Raw genomic sequence first — 23,288 nt, forward strand, 5'->3', positions numbered from 1 at the left:
GTGTGGTAACAGTCTGATTTGTTTCAGTTTGTTTTGTTAACTTTACAATCTTATTCTACTTATAGGGTCTCTGTTCTCTTGTACTTATGGTTCGTGACAGAATCCTAATTCACTATTTTTCATAGCTTACGTTCACTATGAGGAATTTGTTCTATTGATTGCAGGTAATTACATTTTATTTGTTGGTTTCCATCATTAATGTGGTTCATATGGAGGCCTGACCTACAATCCCTAAGGTAAAAACAGAATTGTTTTATCTACAGTTTGCCTTGTTTTTTAGCATCTAATGAATAGAAAGAGAGAGGCACCAGGAGAAGTTCTTAAGAGGGGCTGTTTTTGCTGAACAAGAAGACAGCTGGGATACCAAACCATTTGTGCTTTTTGACAGTATGTGAAGTGGCTTAGATGCTACCCTGTTTGATACCTGAAGGGTTCAGGATTGGAAGAGCAGGTTGAGGTTTTCTATTGACTCAATACTGTCTGTATCTCTGGTGTGTTCTTGCAAGGTGCTTAGTTGCTGTTTATTCACAATAAAATCAGTTTGAAGGACATAATTACAAAGTGGTGGCCTGAATGGGCATTTGGCCAAGAGTCTCTTTGTCTCCCTCTACTGGCTGGATCACATACAGAGATTTATAAGTTTACTACTGCTTCTTTGGTACTAAATCTGCTACTGTCGCTCAGGCAATAGATGTTCCTATGTTTCATTCCTGTGGGTGCAGTTAGCACACCAACGAGCACAGTATTGATGGATTCCAATACCAATTTGCCTTAGCACTGTGCATTCTACATGTCCCATATCTACAGTGTGATTTGGAAGATATCTATAAGGCTATACAATGAAGTGTTCAGTAAAGCGGGAGCACTTTTGGATTAAAGTGAGGGGCCTGTGGGGCAGAGAATCCTTTGTAACCTATTTGTAGTGCAGCATTTGAATCTGTTTGGTTCAAAGAAAGGGAGAGAAGCAGTAGGGAGGAGATATGCATTTCAGTTGGAATACTCTGCAGGGAAGGGCAACTCAACTAGAAGAGGCCAGAAACATCTGGAAAAAAGGATGTGGCCATGGCAGTTACTACATGTGCTCAGTAGCTGTTTCTGCAGTTGTACATAGGAAGTTTTCCTTGTGGGCAATCGCGTGTCAGGTCACACCCAGTCGCTCTCTGTACCAATCTGAATGTGAGATGGAAATGGGGAAGGTAAGAAATATAGGAATTAAAGACGGCCCTGTGCACTCCATGGCTGATTAATGCCGGACCAAGAGATTTCTGCTGTGAGGGGCCCATTAAATGTGCATACCACTTTGGATACTGACTACGGATTGCTGTTTCAGCATCAACCGAAGACCAGTCAGCTATTAACCAAAGGGCTGGAACGCTGCTAACTAGGATGATCCCAGACTGTTTGTTTGATGGCAGAATTCTGAAGTGTTTGAAAGGATGGAGAAACTGTCATTCTTAAGCTGTGAAGAGTCCAGGTGGCATGTGTTACATATTACGGCCACGCTATAAAGACTGAGAAATCATCCCGAAGAGAAGATTGGAGCGGTATGTGTTTATACATTTGTGCAACTGTAAAGATGTGTAAATGTTATGTGGGCACCTTATACTGAATATACGGAACAGCAACAAAGTGAGGAAGTCTGTAAGAAAACCAGTAGATTTACTACCTAATAGCTTTAGTTAAAAGTTATTCATAGTATTGTAAATACTATTTACAATGTTTTACCCTATTTACAAGGTTGTATTCTATTTTCAAGGTTTTCTGTGTACATTATCTGTTGGTTTTACAAATGCATGGAGGTTAAGTTGGATAAATTCATCGAGGTTAAGTCCATTAATGGCTATTAGCCAGGATGGGTAAGGAATGGTGTCTCTAACCTCTGTTTGTCAGAGGGTGGAGATGGATGGCAGGAGAGAGATCACTTGATCATTACCTGTTAGGTTCACTCCCTCTGGGGCACCTGGCATTGGCCACTGTCGATAGACAGGATACTGGTCTGGATGGAATTTTGGTCTGACCCAGTACGGCCGTTCTTATGTTCTTCTTATGTTCTTATGTTTTACTAAGCAACAGTATGGTTCTCTTTGAAGTTTACTGGGAACTATTACCACCCACTTCTTATTAGGGTTTTATATACACATGCCCTGAGGTTTAATGCTGTGCAATGCTTTCTGAAAAGTCCTGAAAAGGTAGAACTCTGTCCTCTGCTTCAGGAAGAAAGAGAGTTTCATGGACTTATATACAATATTGCATCACCATCCTACTGTCCCATGAGCTATAGCTTTCAGCCCTGATGGTAAGATGCCTGAAAATAATTGCAATGGCTATCATCTTGGCTAACATACCGGCACTGAACTGAGGACCTCTGGAGCTAAAAGCATTAGCTGCCACAACTTGATTTAAAGACCCAAGGCTTTTGGTTAGGGTTGTAACAGATTCACATCTGCTATGACCTGAGCATGGAGGAGATCTGTATACTAACCAGATATCAGAGGGGTAGGTGTGTTAGTCTGTATCCACAAAAACAACAAAAACAATGGGGAGTCCAGTGGCACCTTAAAGACTAACAGATTTATTTGGGTATAAGGTTTCATACGTCTTTTACCCATGGAATCTTATGCCAAAATAAATCTGTTAGTCTTTAAGGTGCCACTGGACTCCTCGTTGTTTTTATACTAACCAGGGTTTTCATAAGTTCCAGAACAATGGGGTTCCTGTGTAGCTTCTCTCCTGTAGAGTTTTGAATCACAGCTTCAGACTTTAGTAGCTCCCCAAAGATTGATACCAAGAAGACTACTCACATGCTTAATGTTAAGCATAGGCTGAATAGCTTTACTACTTTGGGGCTAAAGTGCTCAACGCTTTGCAGGATTGAGCCCTTGTAAAGTGTCCCTTCACTGTAATATCAAGGGACGCAATCCTGCTTCACTGAAGCTAATGTGAGCTTAACAGTTGACTTGGGAGCAGGAGCAGTGTGTAGGCTGCAAATATTCATGAGCATGAGATGAGGGTTGGATCGTTCTGCAAAGCCTGGGCCGAAGGATCCATCTGAAGTTTGAAGTGCGCATTTTATTATAGTCTTGAAGTTTAAGATTGTACCTGTGCCCATGAAAGAAACTTCTTTTGCAGGAAGTCAGTACCATTAAATGGATTTCACCCTCTAGGGCAAGAAATTCCCGGCAGAAGTGGAATGTTAGGATTCCAGTACAGTAGATGGGTTTAATTACCAGCTTATCTAAATGTTACTGCACCTGTGGACAGTAGATGTATTTTGACTTCATTCTATCTCCACTATCAAATTAACTTTGGCAAAAGCCAATTAACTACTGTAAATTATTCTACTTCAATTAAACATTAGGGCCAAACAGAAGCAGTGAAGGACTTTAATACATTAATTTGCAATCCATAGACTTACCAGGAGTCAAAAAAGAAAAGTTGAATGCTTTCAGTAAGAAATGAGAAATTATCTGAAAGCAATGCAATAAAAAATAAGGATCAGGCTAACTGACATTATCATTTTAACTTAATTTGTCAACACAGTAATATATCCAGCTATATTAACTCAGTTGACAAATCAATTACAGCTATAATGAAACTTTATATGATTTTACTTTTATTTAATTAGTTTCATCAATGTTTTTTTTTATTTTCAACTCCAGATTAACTAATCAAAGTATAAGTGATGGAATAAAGTTAACTATCAGTCCTCCAAACATATGTATTTTAGAGCCAAAAATTTTTTTTGTGCAAAATGTTGTAAGTAATGCAAATTGCAATGTGGATTGTTAAGCTGGCTACAGCCCATTTTCTTAAATAATAAAAATAAAATAAATGGTAATAGTGATAATAATCATAGCAATTATTATCATTATATAATCCATTTCTTTGTCACAACTATTTTAATTTCACAGACACTTCTCAAATAATAAATGAGAAGTCTTTCCCCAGACATTTTTTTTTCTTCAAATCCTTTTTCTCCCATTGTATTCTCCACAAGGGAATGTAACTCCAACACAAACAGAGGGAGTCTAAAAAAAGTGTTATCTAGTTCGCTGGTGCTAAATACACTTGATGTATTATACACTGAGAGGTAAATGGTAATTTAAGAGAAATTTGCCCTATTCCATTTTATGTATTTGTCTTTTTTAAAATTTTGTTCACCAGACACATAGCAACGGTTGCACCAAATGGTAATTATACTAACTCTAAGCTATAGATCACCTTCTTAAACAGACACAGGGAACTGTGCAGTGCTTTCAAAGAATATTGTAGCACATGTTCCATTCAAACCCTAAGTGGCCTGATTCAGGAAAGGGCTGAAGAGCATGCTTAAGTCCATCCCATTTAAGAAAGCACTTAAGCACGTTTTTAAAGTTATGCCTGTGTTTAAGTGCATTCTTAAATAGAGCTGAATTTGGGCTTTAAGTAGGAAATTATTATATCAAATCTACAGGAACTTTATAGCTGTTACTATGCTACGCAACATGATAATCTGGATTTTTACACTGAGGACAAGGATAGAACTCAGCTCTTCCTCTTCTAATAACACAAGCCCCTGCCGCTTGAACTAAAAGAGAATCATAGTAGCTTTCTGCCAGTATAAAGCCAGTGAAACATAGTTAAGTGGTTCTAACCCCATACTGGTGGAGAGATGAGAAGGATGGTCTAGTGGTGAGAGCACTAACCTAGCACTTGAGAATCCTATGTTTAAATCCCTGCTTTGGCCTAGATTCCCTGTTTAACCTTTGTGAAATCACTTAGCTTCTCTGAACAAGGGTGTCCCATTTGTAAGAATAAGGAGGTGGTGGCAATGTTTTCTTACCTCACAAGGGATAGCTAAGTTAAAGTTTGTGAAGTATTTTAAGATTTCTCATGAAAAATGCTATGTATTATCTACGTTAGCCAGTTCATTACAGTAATCATTAGGGAAGAGAGAATCTGATTGGATGAAATGAAAACTAATCTAAAAGTGAACTGAATTTGAAACTTTTTAAAGGTTAATCTTTCTTCTTTCTTTCTTTCTTTCTTTCTTTCTTTCTTTCTTTCTTTCTTCACTCACATCAGTTTGGTTCAGAAGCAGAAATAATGAGATTTGGCACTCTTGGCCCAGATAAGAAGCAGTGCAGATGCCAAAGCAGTGGTATAAAAAGCAAGAGATGATAGAATTGGAAGGTGCATGGACAATACCCTAGCAATCATCCCTAAGCTGGGTATAGTGTTTCCTAAAGTGTCAGTTTGTGAAGAATTCACCAACCTGTGCTCCTTTGAAAATAATGATGAAGATTTGAGATAATGGGTGTCTAAAGTTTGTCTCCTAAGTTTGCAGTTAGGCACCTGTGGATGTTCAAAAGAGCCTATGTGATTTAGGAACATAAGTCACATTCACTTTCAGTGGAACTTACACGCCGGTGTCGCTAAGGTGATTTTGAAAATTCCATTCTGTGATGGGACCTAATCCCCATAGCTGTAAGGAAAGGGAGAGAACCTAACTAGTTATGCTCTGCAACTGAGAGATAATTAAATAGAGGAAGACCTAGGCTGTATAAGGAATGGAGGGAGCTTCATTCAGGGAAAATTCAGGAGAGGGGAGCTAGATAAATTTCTTGCTCTCTGGGAATGGCCTGAAGGAGGAGCCAGTAGTTACAATTCGCTGTGGCCAGGAGATAGCTACAGGAGCACGGTGAGTAGTAAGAAGCCCTGAGCCAGGGTTTATGAGGACCAGGGAATGAGCTAGAGTCCCATGAGAGGTGGAAAACTAGTTTAAGTAATACTTGGCTGCCCAGCAGAGAAAAGCCGGGGGGGCTGTACCCTGACAGAGGGGAAGCGTTGAAGTTGAGCTCAGGAGGAGCAAAGGAGCCCTTTGGTCTGCTTGTTTAAAGCTGATCCCAGAAAAAAGATCAATGGTGACTTGGCTGGAAGGCTGACCCGCAGAAGACTCAATATGGCAATGTGTAGAAGGGATAGGATGGAGGACTGACCGTCATGGCTGAGGAAGCGTGAGAGGCAAAGTGCCCTGCAACACCAGTCTGGGATGAGGAGGTGCCCGAAAGGTAAGGATATGTCTTGAAATACCCCTAAATATGTGGCCTAATTTTCAAAAGGGCTCAATACTCACCAGTTCCTGTAGAAGTCAAGGGGACTTAAAATTAAGCACATGCTTATGTGTTCTGCTGGATGGGGTCTGAGGGTTCAGCCACTTGCAGAATCCAGCCCTTGGGAACCTACCTTCCCCCCATATAATGAACAGTTTCATGTGTCCCAAAGTTTATCTGGAAGATACCATACCAGATATCATGGTGTTGCTCTACATAGCTCCCTCACACATGCTACTAAAACTGGAGATTCACCTGATCTGTAGCAGACAATAAAAAAATGTCATTTTCTCCAAACGGTGCAGTTATAATATCTTGTCTTTCAACCCTATCTATCTGCTTTAAAAGTTAAAGGCGGCTGGAGAATGGTCCAAAATTCATGCAGCAATTTCCACAAAACACTTTTCCAATATGGCAAATGCTCACTTCATCAGCACCCTGGAAAATAAAGAGGAATAAGTGCTTTAAAAAGTGAGCCAAAAAAAGAAATTGGGGGAGAGATTATTCAATGAAACAGTGCACTGAGCCTAGTGATGTTGCATGCGAGAAATATAAATTGAGGATTGTTCCTTGGGGAACCACGATGGACTGGAGAAATCTTGAATAAAACTGCATTGTGTTTCCTTTACCTCAGTAAGCATCGTTCATTGAGTTTCATTTTAAAGGCACACAATCCAGTTTAAAGCTAACTATTTAAAAAAACAAGTTAAAATTAGTTTCAGATCATGAGTCCCATTCATTTGCCTACAAATTTCCCTGCCAATTTACATGTGGTTTGTTTTTCAGCTTTGTGGGGTTTTTTACATGTTTTCTTCCCTCTGTTATTGTAAGGAAGATCAACAAAAACAGGGAAAACTGACTAAATGACTGTACTTTGGGAACCGGAGAACATGACTATCCTGAAAAGTGATAGCAGATGCACAAAATAAAAGGACTGAAAAAATTATATTTATCTATAACATAGGTACTTAAATGGACCACTTTACTATAGTATCTGAGCACTTAACAAATGTTAATGTATTTATCCTCACAATAGGCCTATGAGGTGAGGCTATGCTAGTATCTCCATTTTACAGATGGGAAAACTGAGGCCCAGACTAAGTGACTTGACTAAGATCACACAGAAAGTCTGTAGCAGAGCTCAGATGTGAACCAAGTTCTCCCAAGTCCCTGTACCCTAATCACTGCACTCTACTCCCTTTCAGCTATAGAAATCTCAGGTATCACCTTAAAACACAGTGGGTCAATTTTTTCTCAAAGTTACAACATCCCTTTCATTTAGGGCCTGCTCCTGTTCCCATTCAAGTCAATGGCCAAACTCCCACCAACCAATTTTATAAAGTTCTTATACTGTGCTCCGCACCATAGTCTCTGGGAGAACTCGGTGGTGCAGGATCAGCAGTTTAGGAAATAATATCAGGATTTTTTTGTTTGTTTGTTTCACTGGTGACTTTAGTGGCTCTATTCAATATTTACATTGGTGTAGCTGGGTGCACAATTCCTTCCCATTCCCCCTTGTCATTAATTTGCCTGGTGTTCTATAAATAGTTAATTAAAATGATGATAATGATCTTAATCCTGTCAGTAACATTTGTGGTTGCCCTTTAGAACATAACCTCCCACTTTTCCTCATTATCGGCAATGGTGACAGAGGTGGAGCATCTCCCTTGGGAGACACTGGCTTTTTCAGCCCTATTCCTTTTTGTATCTCTGCATTCCCCAGTGCCTCTCCCTCAAAGGTGGAAGCATTTAAGGTCTCATCCTATGCCAATGAATTCAATGAGACGTTGAAAAATGCAGGATCAGACTCTTAATACAGTAAGCAATCTGTATTGCCTGATTGTGTACGGCTCCCACTGTCAATCTGAATATTCATTTACACATTTGCCAGGCTCAGAGCAAGCATTTTGCTAAGTTGCAAACATTGTGAATATGGAAGAGTTTCCACAACTGTTGCTGCCTCTGTTGCTTCCAAATGACTTGAGTGTGACAGCTTTGCACAGAGGTTCCACTTTTGTATTTCTCCTTGGCAGAAAGCAGGGGTCTTATTCCTGATGAGTCAGGGCACAGTACATTTCTTTTTTTTACTTTTTCTTTCTAGCATTATTTTTTGAAAAGGAGTGGGGAGCAAAGTTGCAGGGGGCGCGATATGGATTTCGGATGGCAGATCTTTGAAAGGAAACAAAAATATATACCCCCCGACCCACACACACCTTTATTTACTGAGCTGCAAAGACATCCTGCATTCACAGACATGTCAAACACGGTGGCTGGGTCTCCCTTTCCCTCCGTCTCCTTTTACTTATTTTTGAAAACACTGTCTGGCAATTTATTCTGGAAATAGTTGCAGTCCATGAACCCGATTCTCTTCTCACATACACCAATGGGAAGTAGAGCAGAGCTGGTCAAAAACTTCGATATATTTCCTGTGAAAACTTCTGCACAAAACATTTTTCAGATCATTTCCTTTTTTTTTGACTTACATGAAAACTTTGAAAATGGTTTTAGTTCCCATTCCCTTCCCCCTTTTCCTTCTCCCACCAGCCATTTTTTTATTTTATAATAAATGGAGATATACCTGGCTCATAGAACCAGAAAGGTCATTGAGTTCAGCCCCCTGCCTTCACTAGCAGAACCAAGTACTGATTTTGCCCCAGATCCCTCAGTAGTCCCCTCAAGAATTGAACTCACAGTCCTGGGTTAAGCAAGCCCACACTCAAACCACTGAGCCAACTTGCTAAAGTTTGTTATACTGCAGGAGACATTTGGGAAAATATCAGCCTTTGTAAATATTGTGGAACCTACTTAACACATTTCTCAATATGCATTCCAAAAAGCACTTAAAACTGGTTCTCGGTTCTATTACAACTTAAAAAAAAAATCTCTCCAGGTCCAATTCTGCAAATTCTTATGCACATGTGATTAATGCCCCTGACACCCTTGTATTTTGGGAGTAACACCATTGAAACGAATAAAACCACTCACACGTGAACAGATAAAGACGTATGTAAGTCTTTTCAGAATCCAGGTCCATGTATGTAACCATCATACATTGCAACACCTTTGCAAAGGCACAATTCTGCAAGGCAGCAAGGTATACTAGATAGAGCGCAGAAGTGGGGAAATGGGAGACCTGGAGCTAATCCCAGCTCTTGGGGGCGGGGGTGTATAATCAACCAATGGAACAATTTACCAAGGGTTATGGTAGATTCTCCATTGCTAGCAATTTTTACAGCACGATTCTAAAAGAAATATCCTGTAGTTTCAACAGAAATTAGTTCAGGGAAGTTCTCTGTCCTGTGTCCTACAGGAGATCAGACTAGATGACCACAATAGTCCCTTCTGGCCTTGGAATCGATGAGCTTCATTTCTGTGCTCCTAATTCTCTCCTGGTTTACGTCAGCTTTCCATGAGTGTCATTTCATTGACTTACTTGGAGCTATCCCCAGTTAGAACTAGTTAAAAGATTTTCACCCAAGCATATTTTTTCCCATGAAAAAATGTTTTTTGGACCAAATTTTTGGACAATTTTCATTTTGGTTGAAATTTTCCAGTTTTTCGAGAGCTAAAATGAAAAATGAAATAATTTTGTTTCCACAAACAGAAAAATATCCAAGTTGCATAGCTGTAACTAGTTTCATAATTGTAACCATGTGTTTCCTATCACAACAAACCTCCTTTGTCCAAATTCTATTCTGATTAAAAAGTCTTTTCAGCCTGGCACCTGGTGGACCTGTGTCCACCATGTAAACACCAGCAGTCCATTAGCATTAATCGGCATCTTTGTTGCCAGGTTTCATTGAAAGGCCTAGGAGTGGATGGACTAGTGAAAGTGAACATGACTCTGTAGTTTAAAGGTGAGGATCAGTTGTAGGACTGCATGGGGGGGAGTTCATTCTGCTTCCCTGTGTGCTTTTGATCATCTAGGGATCTTGAGATGAATTCAGCCTTCAGGCCTATCTGTCTGTCTATCAGACCCAATCTCACTTCCATTACAGTACAGGCCTTTAAACTGTACTATTTTTATGGATCTGAGCTGTCTGTCTAGAACCTTTCTCTAGCATGGACAGCTAGGAAATCTAAGTGCCACAGAAACCGTGGGTCAAATCCTGCTTGCCCGACACACGTATATCACCCTGACTTCTATGGCAGCTTTGTGTTAGGAAAGCTCTGCATTTGACCCAGCACATTAAAGCACCCTTTTAAAATCACGCATCATGATCTGTGTTTCTCTTTGTTCCTTCTTGTGAATCATGATTTTTGCCCCCACTTCTCAAAAAAGCCTCTTCACCTCTGTAATATTTTCACATTTTTGGGAACTCTCTGAAAAGTTTAGCATGGGAGAACTGCAACTCTTCAATTCCCATTAGAATTTCTGAAACGACAATAGCTGAAAGGTTAGGGCAAAACCTATTAGAAAAGAAATGTTGAGGCAAATCAGGTGAGCTCATCGCAGAAAATAGGGAAAGATTGGTTCCCTTTTGGGATTAGCTCTAATTAAGGTGAGCAAGCAGCTGTACCTGTTTGGAATAACAATTGTGCTAGCATGTCACTTTTTTTCTGCTTAGTTGAAATTTATATAGTTTGGGAATGGTGGATGTAAGAAAATTAGAGCTCATTTAGAATCTGTTGAAAGGACACTGCGCCTTCATTATTAGTTTTGCATCTGAATTTTCCTGGGGCTGTCCTCTCACGGTTATAGGTAATGGATTTTTCCCCAGATGTAATTGGATGAGTTTAATTTTTTCTTTCATTACCTGTCTAGAAGCCCTCTGCCCCTATTTCCCTTTGTGTTTTATTAGGCCTGTAACCCCTATTTAAATAAAGCCTTTGATTGTGCTTATATATGTTCAATCAGCACTTTCTGATTGAATAGTTCTGGTTGCACAATGCTCTCGCCCAGCATTTTTTACTAATTACATTTTACCTATGGTTGTGTACTGTCGAATCTCGGATGGTGTTTGTTTTTACTTCTCTTTCTAGAAGTCTGTGTCTCCCATTGTCCACACAGTATATACATTGCCTCCCATTCTACCATAATATAGTAATTGCCCAACAAAAGGGAGAGTTCTTGCTTCTAACCTAATCTGAATCTTTGGGGATGCAGATGAAGTATACTACTTTAAAATAGCCTCCAACATTTGGATTTGGGGTCTTCTTTTCAGCTAGATTTTTTTTAAGGTACTTGCATTCTGTAAAAGTATTTTGGGATTGTTGCTACAAAGTGGGACGAATGCCATCAGAAATAGATATACACGGACTCATTCACCTCTCACTTACACCAGCTTTATGCCAGTGTAATTCTAACTTCATTTACACCAGTGGGAGTAAGCAGTCAGACCCATGACTCCCATCACCCACACAGATAACTGCAGGTAGAATTTTTCCCTGCATGTTCTGAATTTCTTTGTCAAACTCTCTTTATTTTGTTTAATATAACAAAACTGATGACAAGGCTTTGGTTACAGACTTTAGACCAAACGCAGAGGTGTCTCTATGGAAATCAAAGGGCCCAGTTACCACCTTAATTACTAATTATTTCAGTAGGGGCTAGCGACCAACTAAGCTCAAGGTTGTAGAGCAGGTTTTAAACTAAGGGCTGGGGGCAAGCCGACAGGTGTGAAGGAGCACGTTGTTCAGACAGAGACATCCTTAGGGGAGGATTTATTAATGGAAATTCTCTATGTCCTAGTAAGGCGGAAAGGATGATAGATGATAAAATACGGGTAGGCTCTGATGAGAAACAGTCAAATGAAAAAAAAAAAAGTCCCATTCACTAACATCATGTAATGGGAGACAGCTAAAAAGTGTCAAATTCTAGACGTTTAAATAATAGGATGGGCAAACTAGACTGCCTTGTATTAAATGAGGATATGGATAAAATCGGCATCACAGAAACTTGGTGGAATGAGGATAATCGGTGGAACTCAGTAATATCAGGATACAATGTATATCAGAAGGAAAGAACAGGTCATGCTGGTGCGGGAGTGGCACTATATGTGAAGGAAAGCACAGAATCAAATGAAGTAAAAATCTTAAATGAACCAAACTGTACTATAGAATCTCTATTGATAGAAATGTCATGCTGGACTAATAAGACTATAGCAGTAGGGATATACTACCGACCACCTGACCAGGATGGTGATAGTTACTATGAAATGCTCAGGGAGATTAGGGAGGCTATAAAAGTAAAAATCTCAATAATAATGGGGGATTTCAACTATCCCCATATTGACTGGGTACACGTCACTTCAGGAAGGGATGCAGAGATAAAGTTTCTTGACACGTTAAATGACTGCTTCTTTGGGCAGCTAGTCCTGCAAATCACAAGAGGAGAAGTAATTCTTGATTTAGGCCTAAGTGGAGCACAGGATCTGGTCCAAGAGGTGAATAGAGTTGGACCGCTTGGTAATAGTGACCATAACATAATTAAATTTAACATCCCTGTGGTGGAGAAAACACCACAGCAGTCCATCACAGTAGCCTTTAATTTCAGAAAGGGGAACTATACAAAAATGAGGAAATTAGTTGAACAGAAATTAAAAGGTACTCTGCCAAAAGTGAAATCCCTGCAAACTACATGGGAAATTTTTAAAGACACCATAATAGAGGCTCAACTTAAATGTATACCCCAAGTTAAAAAAAAATAGTAAGATAACTGAAAAAATGCCACCATGTCTAAACAAAAAAGGGGAAAAAAAGCAGTGAAAGGCAAAAAGGCATAATTTAAAAAGTGGAAGTTAAATCCTAGTGTGGAAAATAGAAAGGAACATAAACTCTGGCAAGAGATGTATAAAATGTAATTAGGAAGGCCAAAAAAGAATTTGAAAAACAGCTAACCCAAGACTCAAAAAGTAAGTACACCGGAAGCATGAAGCCTGCTGAACAACTGGTGGGGCCACTGGACGATCACAATGCTAAAGGAGAACTCAAGGTCAATGAGGCCATTGTGGACAAACTAAACAAATTCTTTGCATCGATCTTCACGGCTGAGGATGTGAGGGAGATTCCCAAACCTGAGCCATTCTATTTAGGTGACAAATCTGAGGAACGGTCCAAGACTGAGGTGTCAATAGAGGAGGTTTTGGAACAAATTGATAAACTAAACAATAAGAAATCACCAGGATCAGATGGTATTCACCCAAGAGTTCTGAAGGAACTCAAATGTGATATTGCAGAACTATTAACTGTAGTCCATAACCTATCTTTCAAATCAGCTTCTGTACCAGATGACTGGAGGATAGCTAATGTGACGCCAATTTTTAAAAAGGAATCCAGAGGTGTTCCCAGCAATTACAGGCTGGTAAGCCTCATGTCAATACCAGGCAAACTGTTTGAAGCTATAGGAAAGAATCAAATTGTCAGACACATAGATGAACATAATTGGTTGGGTTTTGTAAATAGGGATAGCTCAGTGGTTTGAGCATCGGCCTGCTAAATCCAGGGTTGTGAGTTCAATCCTTGAGTAGGCCACTTAGGGATTTGGGATAAAAAAGTTGGTCCTGCTAGTGAAGGCAGGGGGCTGGACTTGATGACCTTTCAAGGTCCCTTCCAGTTCTAGGAGATTGGTATATCTCCACTTATTCTATTCTAAATCATGCCTCACCAATCTACTAGAATTCATTCAGGGGGTAAAAAAGCATGGGGACAAGGGGGATCCAGTGGATATAATGTACTTAGATTTTCAGAAAGCCTTTTACAAGGTCCCTCACTGAAAACTCTTAAGCAAAGTAAGCTGTCATGGGATAAGAGGGAAGCTCGTCTCATGACTGGTTAAAAGATAGGAAACAAAGGGTTGGAATAAATGGTCAGTTTTCAGAATGGAGAGAGGTAAATAGGGGTCTCCCCCAGGGGTCTGTGCTGGGACCAGTCCTATTCAACCTATTAATAAATGATCTGGGAAAAGGGCCAAACGGTGAGGTGGCAAAATCTGCAGATGATACAAAACTATTCAAGCTATTTAAGTCCAAAGCAGACTGTGAGGAGTTACAATGGGATTTCACAGAACTGGGTGACAAGACAACAAAATGGCAGATGAAATTGAATGTTGATAAATGCAAAGTAATGCACATTGGAAAATATAATCCCAACTATATATATAAAATGATAGGGTCTAAATTAGCTCTTCAGCTTAATACATTTCATGTTAAACCACACAAAGCCACTCTTAGTGCCAAGTACAAGTATCCACACAGGAAGTTTGTGTGGTCTAGCTACATGGGTGTTCAGAGATAGAATTTTGGTTCAGGTCTATCTTGTGGGATGCGGAATTGAACTGATCCTCATTTCAGTGCCTAAGCACTTCAGTCAGAAGTGCCACCTCCTTGAAGAAGTAGTGATGCTGGCAGACCCCATGCCAGCTCATGCCAAGCCTCCAGGCTTTCCTGAGAACTGAAAAATGCATAGCTGGCAGCCAATTTGGCTTCCTTCTGTGCTAGTTTGTTAAAATAGATATTAGAGTTATAAGAATGTGTTTATGGAATGCTTGTATAATGTTCCATTTATTAATGTCTGTATCCAGTGTTACCAGGTAATGTTTAAATATTTGCTCTGTAATTATAAAAAATGTTTGCTAAGGCCTTGGCTACACTTGCAAGTTAGAGCACATTAAATCAGCACCAGGCGCCCTAACTCCTGTGGTATTTACACTGGCAAGGCACTTAGAGCACCTGGACTCCGTAGCTGGAGTGCTCCTGATAATCCACCTCCATGAGAAGCATAGAGCTTTCTGCACCCCAGCTGGAGCGCCGGGGTGTCAGCGTGGACGATGTGTTGCATTACTGTGCTGTGACTAGCCTCTGGAAACGTCCCATAATCCCTTGAAGTCAAGTGGCCACTCTGGTCATTGTTTTGGACTAGGCTGCAGGCATATAGATATCTCCTTTCAAAGCTCCATTCCTGACAGTCCACATGCTTATCTGCTCTGGGATACAAAGCAAACCATTACTGTGGACTGCTCCTGCTGCAGAGGCAGGCGTTTGTGCACGTGTGTGTGTGTGTGAGAGAGTTGGGGGGGGTGGGGGGCTGGTGTCGAGGTCTCCTTGTCCCCCTGCCGCTGTCTGAACTTACAAGACAGCCTGCTGACGCACTCTCTGCGCCCCTAAAACACACTGTTTCTCCTCCCACTTACACACAACACACTCTCTGTCACACTCCACCCCCCCTTTGAAAAGCACGCTGCAGCCAAGTGCACACTGGGATAGCTACCACAATGCACTGCTCTCTGTGGTGTTGCAAGAGCTGATAATAAGGACATGCCAGTGCACCTGCAGCTGACAGTATGAACACACGGAAGCGCTTTCCCTGCTGCCGTCTCCGAGGGCTGGTTTAACTCCCGGCACTCTACGTCCGTATGTGTAGCCATAGCCTAAGCCCAAGTCTACACTAGCGGGGGTTGGGGGGTCGTCGACCTAAGATACGCTACTTCAGCTACACAAATAGCGTAGCTGAAGTCGGCGTATCTTAGGTCGACTTACCTGGCCGTGAGGACAGCAGCGAGTCGACCGCTGCCGCTTCCCCATCGACTCCGCTTCTGCCTCTCGCGAGCTGGAGTTCCGGAGTCGACGGGAAGCGCAATCAGGGATCAATTTTACTGTGTCTACACTAGACGCGATAAATCGACCCCCGATAGATCAGTCACTACCTGCCGATCCAGTGGGTAGTGAAGACCTGCCCTAAGACTGTAAAGCTAAGACTGTAAACCCCCACAGTCAGGGGTATGAAATGCTATACTTATCACAAGAGGTGTTATCTCCTCTCCAACAAAATAAGGTCTTGCTGACATCAGACAAGCCATTGTTGATTGCTTCCCCCACAATCCTGAAGAGGGTACCTGCACAAGCCCTCATCCCATCCCAGCTGGAATGCTGGGGGAAGAGAATAAAAACGCCTGTTAAGGAAAAATCGTTATCCTATGCTGCTTGAGCTCTGAGTGCCAAAGATTTCTAAGCATAAACAACGGGTCCGCAGCTGTTTTGCTTGGGTTAGCCTTAAAGGACATATAAAGCTTGCATATTATAGCAGCTACTATTATCTTTTGGAACCTAAGATTGTATCTCGTTTGTGTGTGTATGTTTACCTGCTTTAACCTTGTAAATAACCCTCTAATTTCTTTTCTTAGTTAATAAGCCTTGAGTTAATTATAGGATTGGCTACAAGTATTCTCTGGTGAGAGATCTGTGGTAAGTGACTGGTCCTTTGGTACTGGTACTAACCTGAGTATTGTGATTTTTGGTGTAAGGGCCCATCTACCACAGATGCAGGCTTGTCTGGGTTTCAAGATTGGAGTATCCAAGGGGACTGTCTATGGCTCCCTATTAATATTCTTATAGTGCCTGAGGAGTTCACACTTGCTACTTGGGGGATGAAATCAAAGTATAGAACACACAACCAGTTTGTTCTGTGCCCTGTTTCTTAACTGTTTGCCCAGAGGTTGGCACCCAGGGTTCCAGGCACAGTGACTTCCTCTGAAATTATGCTTGCATACTGTGTGCTAGAGATGGAGATGCTGGGATTCTGCTGCTCACCTAAATGTTTCTAGTACAATGGCTAGAACCAGATTTCTTCTGTCACCCATGTTTTGGGGATAGGGACTCAGCGCGGGGTTTTCCCCACTCAGAGTGGGAGTTACGCCTCTCTTCTGCCCTGTGAGGATTACAGAGGCCCAGGGTCTCACACTGCATTGTGATGTTTTCAGTGACACGTCATATTGCAATGTCTTCTGACTCTCACCATATTTGGGTTGGATTTAGCAAACAGGGCCAGGAGTGGATCAAGTGGATTCAGATGTCCATGCAAGGGTGTCTTGTCTAGAGTTCAATCCCGCAGGTTCCATTTCCCATTGACAGCAATGGGAAATGAGGCCTTCCTGCACCATTTAGGTATTGCTCAGGATCTTAAAGTATTGGGCCCTGTTCTTTACCCTTGAAAACTCATTTCTGGAGCAATGTTTCCAAGCCTGACAGTTCAAGGGAGTGGATGAAAACCGGACATTAGTGGGTGTCTAGAACATGGGCATTTTATTACCCATGCATCTCTAGCCTAATGTTGCTATTCACAGATGCAGTTCAAACAGATCTGCTTGGTATTGCAGCTCTGATACATTTGCATCCGTCTCGTTATTACAAAATGACTAAACAGTGGGTGGTTATAAGAGATCACTATTGGAACAATCTTACAGATAGCTTTTATCACAATCCTCTTGTGCATACAAATAGCTTATATCTCTCCATACATATTTATATATCTTAGATACCTTCAGGATTCTTTTATCTTGAATAATTTTAACACGACAGACAACAAGTCTCAGGGTAAAATCATCACAGCCAAAGAAGGCTGTATCTATAATAAATAAGTAAATAAAAATAAGTTTTTTACCTGGAAGATGGACTGCTTATTGCATTGCCTGGCATGCATTTTGGAATTGTCACCTGGTATGACCATGCAGAATTGACTGCAACTGTCTGACCACTTTGCTTTTGGATTTCAAAAGATAACTCTGCCAATAAAACAAATGTTTTCTATAAAAAAAGAGGGTGAGAAGATGATAATGATAGATGACATGAAATCAGAGCATTGCAAGCTCCTTCAGAGACAAGTGTTAAAAGCCCACTGCCAAAGGTATTGAAAACATGGACTGGATGAAACAATAGAGAATGTGCATTAAGGATTCCTTGCAAGGAAATGATCTAGGCGACCTAATGAGTGGCTGGCTCTTATGGGCTTTGTCCAAACAAATGTTGTCTCCATGGCTTCTATCCTAAAGCTGACCTATAATTATTTTAGGCTATACAGTCACAAAGACGGCTCCCTACTCTGATGGTTTCCCATTTCCAGATACATGGGGGGGGGTTGTTTTTGTTTCTTTGTTTTAAAGGTGCTCAGCATTCTCCCCTAGTTTGTGTCCTCACTGAAGTCAAATTTTACTGATGACTTCAATAAGGGCAGAATTGGGAAAACACTGAGAGCTTTTGGAAATCCCATCCCATACTGCTGTAATGGATCTTAAACATCGTCCTGAGCTGGATTATTCCCATGGGAGGAGTTGCAGTTCCTTTACAGCCTGACTTATGTAAAGCTGGATAGGTTCTCCTGATGCATGCATGATCTTCTGGGCTTCATACTTTTATTGCTTCTGGAAATATAAAAAAAAATTCAAATTTCCCCTTCATCAGTATTCACACTTGCTGATGGTTTTGCAAGTATTTAAGTGATAATCCAAGATGAGGTTTTACCAAAGAGGCAAGTACAAGTTTTGGCAGTGAAAATTATAACTTCTTGAACATCGAAACATTTTCATTAATTTGATCCAGGCAAAAATACACAATTTTGACAATTGATTTGTTCTGTCATTTTCACAGTGAAAACAGCTTCTGCACTGACAACTTTAAAAATTGTTTTTCTCTTTTTCAAGAAAATTAAGGCTTAAATGCATCACTTTTTTTCTACTGCTGTGACATTTTTTGGAAATCCTAATAAAATCTCATTTCTCAGCAGTTTTTTTCAGAAACTTTATGTCTTCACATTTTTGTAGCTGAGTTTCAAGTTAGCACATACAGAACAATGACAACTACACATTTTTCTGTGTCTTCAGGTATTTGTGTTTATTCCAGTGGATTAAATTTGAATAGACAAAAGTTGCACTAATATAATGTTTTTAATGGAAAAGGATGCTGAAGCACTTTAGAAAATGTATTAAATATACTCATTAGGAATCACATCACACTCCACAGAAATGTAGCCACCTCTGGGGTGTAACATGGCAGCTGTTACGCTATAATATTATACAGTAGGTTAAGGTCAAGAAGTGAAATACCACTTCCAAATGATACGTCTGGGAAAAATTTAATGTAGGGAGAATGTAAGGGCTGGAGGTAAGCAAATAGTGGGATTTTTCCCCATTAATATTTATTGAAATTTGAAAGCAAATTTGATTATGTTTGTGATCCTTTTGTGATCGCTTTCCATAAATATTTGAGGGTTCTTGTTTTGCTGGGTATAACACTTGCTAAAGGTATAATTTATCCTATGTTGCTTAGTTACTGAACTCACATGCAGGAGCGGTTCTAGGGATTTTGCCGCCCCAAGCACGGCAGGCAGGCTGCCTCTGGCGGTTTGCCTGTGAAGGGTCCGCTGGTCCCGCGGCTTCGGCGGACCTCCCGCAGGCATTGTGGGAGGTCCGCCGAAGCCGTGGGAGGCAGCCTGCCTGCTGCCCTCGCGGCACCAGCAGAACGCCCCCACGGCTTGCCGCCCCAAGCACGCGCTTGGCGTGCTGGGACCTGGAGCCACCCATGCTCACGTTATTTTTCCATTTTCATGATTGGACAATTTATGCAAGTAACCAAGACCTGAGAAATTAAGAAATAAGAATATTGCAGTTGAATACAAACTTCAAAATTCCTTCTGTGTCAGTTAGCTAAATTAGGTTACATGATTTGATTATGGGAGTCAGAGCAGGGATTATAAATGGTGTGTCAGCAAATCAAATTATCTGCTGCCTAATAATTTTTTTGCAGAAGTTATCCAGGAGAAATTTTGAATAACAAATCTGAGAATTTCACGGACAACTCACTAAAAGGCAAAATTTGTCAAATAAATTACTTGTTGTTCAGCTCTAATAATTATTCCAGCTGGGAACTTGGCCAGAACATAGCATCATTTTAGCAAATAAGTGCCAGGGGATTTTTAATAGCCACAGATGGCCAGAACCTTTGGTTTTGAATCTCACCTGAAGCATAACACGGAGCAGCATGGTGGGGTGTTGATTCAATATTCACTTGGAAGAAAGCGACTCTAATTTATTCAACATTTAGGGCCAAATTCAGCTTGTAGAACCTCAAGGGAGTTGTTCAGAGTTTGCATCAGACCAGGATGTGGTGATCACTGAGGATTGGTATAGCAAGCTCTGTCTCAGCTTCTATTCTTGGTCATGTTATGGTAACCAGCTTCCCAAAAGGAGACACTATAGCATTATGTATGTCTCTGAAATTAGAGACCGCTGCTTTGTGGAAGTGCTTGATGAGAGAGGAAGAAATGAAGTCTGAATGTTACACTGTCTTGACCCTCTCTATTTATGCTCTCGCACAGTCCAGGTTATATGTTCACAGCTCCCACTGATATACGTGCATATCCAAAGTGCCTAAATCCCCACTGCAGGGATCTGAACAGTTGCATAGTACAGGAGCATCCTTCATACAAAATATAACAAGTGTCATTTATATGGCACTTTTCACATTGCAACTGTTCCCCCCCCCCATACTATGTGGCCATCTAGAATTTCATGGCTGTCACTCATTCTGCCCAGCTCCATTAAGAACTTCACACAGCTCAAAAGCACAGGCCCCTACACTTCAGCTAAGAGAGATTCCCCTTAACAGTTAGCAGTGTAAGGTTTATGACACAGAGGCGAAGTTCTGCTTCCATCCAGTAGAGAGCAGTGGGACACACAAACATGATCCAATGCATTAAAGAGACACAGGCAGGTTAATTTAAATACACTTAAATAAAGCCACATCCGGGATTAGAACTCAAAAAAGTTTCTGGCACCTAAATCGTGCTCGAGCTACTAGATAATGATGCTTTCTGAGAGCTCAGAAAATGTAGAGACACCGACAGGAGCAAAAACATGGTGGTGACAAAGCAATTCACGTATAATCAGAAAAGTAAAGTGATGAGAGCACCGAGGATGGAACAGAGGGAATGAGAAGGGAACTGAAATGCAATATGAATGACTGGGAGTTATTCTTACAGTCTAGTTACAATGAGCGGAGAATGAAACATGGGAGGGGTTTGCAGACAGCTGCCAGGATTAAATAAAGGCACGAGCAGATATGTGTTCATGAGCTCAAGTGGTGAATTAGTGACCACGTAAAGGACACCATATTATCTAACACCCGTCGGGGCAATTAAATGCAGCCTAGGGAAACATGCACTGAAGAATGATTGGCATGGCGGCTGGCTCATTATTCTGTCAAATATTTGCTATGGCAATAAGTTGAACATGATTCATGATCAATTTCAAGCTTCCCATCAGCTGATGTGCCAGACCCTCACCTGAGTAATGACTTGGGGACAGTGCCAGCCACTGATTAATAGCCAGTTTGATGCCGAACCTTTCTCTGAGGCAGCTGAGTAACTATATCTGAACTAGAGCAAACACGGGGAATAAGGGGACGGTGAGAAGTAGCATGGCCGGGTAATGGCATTGCCAAATGGCCCACTGAAATGTGGGCAGCACGTGGAGTATGGGCTCAAGCCTCGTCCACCTCACTGGAGAGGAATTAAATGCTCTCAACTCTCATTGACCCACGTAGGTATGTACTGTTGTAGCCATGTTGGGCCCAGGATATTAGAGAGACAAGGTGGGAAAGGTGATATTTTTTATCGGACCATCTTCTGCTGGTGAGAGAGACAAGCTTTTGAGCTGCACACTGCTCTTCTTTGAGTCTGGGAAAGGTACTCAGAGGGTGTGTCTGCATTGCAATTAGACACCCACAACCGGCCCGTTCCACCTGACTCGGGTTCGTGGGGCTCAGGCTAAGGGGCTGTTTCATTGTGGTGTAGATATTTATGCTCAAGCTGGAGCCCGACTCTAGGATCCTGTGAGGTGAGAGAGTCTGGGCCACACCACAGTTAAATAGCCCCTTAGCCCGAGTCACCTGACATGGGTCAGTCACAGGGTTTTTAAAGGCGGTGCAGACAGACCCAAAGTATCACAGCTAAATAGAAGGTGGCACAGATTGTTTAGCATAAGTAGTTAACATATTTCAAGGGACCATTCAAAGTGAAGTTGTCTATTAACACCTCTCCAGTCATAGGTGAGACCTACCTAAGGTGGCTTTTATAAACTCGTCATTTGCCTTAGATCACAAACCAAGTGTTTACAGTGAAATAGTGAGGTGAGGATACTGAAATCACTTTAATCCAGCTGGTTCTACTGCTCAGACCACCATGGGATCTATTGCGGGAAATATCTTCAAGATGAGATATGGAGGAACACAAAGGAATCCTGCCAATATTGTGGTAACTGGTGGGTACTGGAAACTACGTTTACAAATGACAAGCTATCACTTTAAGTGTGGGGCATTTCCTGGTACTGCTTGTAGGCGAGAGGGCTGTGAGGGAAGCCATATGATAGGGATCATCTGAGGCAGTTTGCTATCCGTCTAAAGTAAAGTGGGAGTGAGTTGTGCCTCTGTTTTTAGGGATCAGCCTGTTTTGTTTTTCTCTGTTTTGGGGTCCTTGGGTGTATATTATTCTGAATTCTAAGAAATAAAGCAGAGTTACTTTGCAGCCTTCCAGCAAAATCCCAGTGTATTTTGTTTTTATCTAGCATCTCTGTGTGTAGGCTGGGAGCCATAACAGAAATTGTATCTATATCTAGAGGCAACATTGATAGGATTGTAAGGGCCTTCCTTAAATGAAGTTCAGGTTGCTCACCAACTTGCAGCACTGCTCACATGAGAAAGAGTGGCAGGGGCGATCTCTATAGCACAAGCAGCAAGAAAGAAAGGAAGGATGGTCCTGAGGTTAGAGTGGTAGCCTCAGGCACAGGAAGCCCCAGCTTTAATTCCCTGCTCTGCTACAGATTTAACGTGTGGCTCTAGACAAGTCACTTGGTCTCTCTCTATCTCCATTCCCCAACTGCAAAATGGTGATCATAACACTTCCCTACCTCCTAGGAGTGTTGTGAGCATAAGTACTCAGGTACTGTGGTAATGGGATCATATAAATTACCTCATCAGCAACATGGCACAGCATCAGCTACATGGCCCAGTCTTTGGGTCATAAACGATGTTGCTGAGCTGCACCATTCAGTGGATGGTGAATTTCTTTCCGGAGTTTTATGGTCCCTGATGATTCCTTTATCTGGACAGGACTTGGTCATTTGTAGGGCCCTTCCAAACTCATGGGCCATTTTGGTCAATTTCACAGTCATGGAATTTTAAATATCGTACATTTCATGATTTCACCTGTTTAAATCTGAACTTTCAGGGTGTTGTAATTGTAGGGGTCCTGACCCCAAAGGCAGTTTTGTTTTGTTTTGTGGGGGGGGCCCGCTAGGTTATTGTGGAGGGGTTGTGGTACTGCTACCCATACTTCTGCGCTGCTGCTGGTAGTGGCGCTGTCCTCAGAGCTGGGCAGTCGGCGAGCGGCGGCTGCTTGCCAAGAACCCAGCTCTGAAGGCAGAGCCGCTGC

General features: G+C 41.4%; 1 long non-coding RNA gene across 2 annotated transcripts in view; it reads left to right on the forward strand.

Annotated features, from left to right (window-relative positions):
* Positions 1–1,409: 1,409 nt before the first annotated feature.
* LOC123373135 overlaps positions 1,410–23,288 on the forward strand; it is a 44,194-nt gene continuing 22,315 nt past the window's right edge. Inside the window, exons 1-2 of one of the 2 annotated variants that reach the window (XR_006580578.1) lie at positions 1,410–1,544; positions 5,784–6,050. This is a non-coding gene — a long non-coding RNA (uncharacterized LOC123373135). Of the gene's footprint in view, positions 1,545–5,285; positions 6,051–23,288 lie in introns of those variants that run through there. The other variant, XR_006580577.1, reaches the window with a different exon arrangement.

Source organism: Mauremys mutica, chromosome 6 (genome assembly GCF_020497125.1).
Source record: "Mauremys mutica isolate MM-2020 ecotype Southern chromosome 6, ASM2049712v1, whole genome shotgun sequence".
In the NCBI taxonomy this organism is placed as follows: domain Eukaryota; kingdom Metazoa; phylum Chordata; order Testudines; family Geoemydidae; genus Mauremys; species Mauremys mutica.